The following is a 398-nucleotide window of genomic DNA, read 5'->3' on the forward strand; positions in this document are numbered from 1 at the left end:
GACTCACTGGAAAACTGCTTTATTTCTAAGGAATCTTAATCCCCTCTTAAAGTTTGAAGAGCTGGGTTATAGCTTTGGGGCATTACTCAGCTACTTGAAATTCATATAGTTTTGTTTATATTAGCTGAAAGAAAAATTTCTCCTAATATATATCTATAAATATATATATATATATATATATATATATATATTCTTAGGCTATATCAGAGAAGTAGGCAGTAAGAGATTAACTTATTTAATATATAGTTAGCTTACAAATAACAATTTAGTTTTGCTTTCTTTATCTATAATCAGACATCTAAAGTGAAATAATTCCAAAAAACATAAACCTCAGAGAATACTTAGACTATTTGGAATCTTAATATTTATACTTTGCAAAGAACATTAAAATTAAAATC

Source organism: Suncus etruscus, chromosome 5 (assembly GCF_024139225.1).
Source record: "Suncus etruscus isolate mSunEtr1 chromosome 5, mSunEtr1.pri.cur, whole genome shotgun sequence".
Taxonomy (NCBI): Eukaryota; Metazoa; Chordata; class Mammalia; order Eulipotyphla; family Soricidae; genus Suncus; species Suncus etruscus.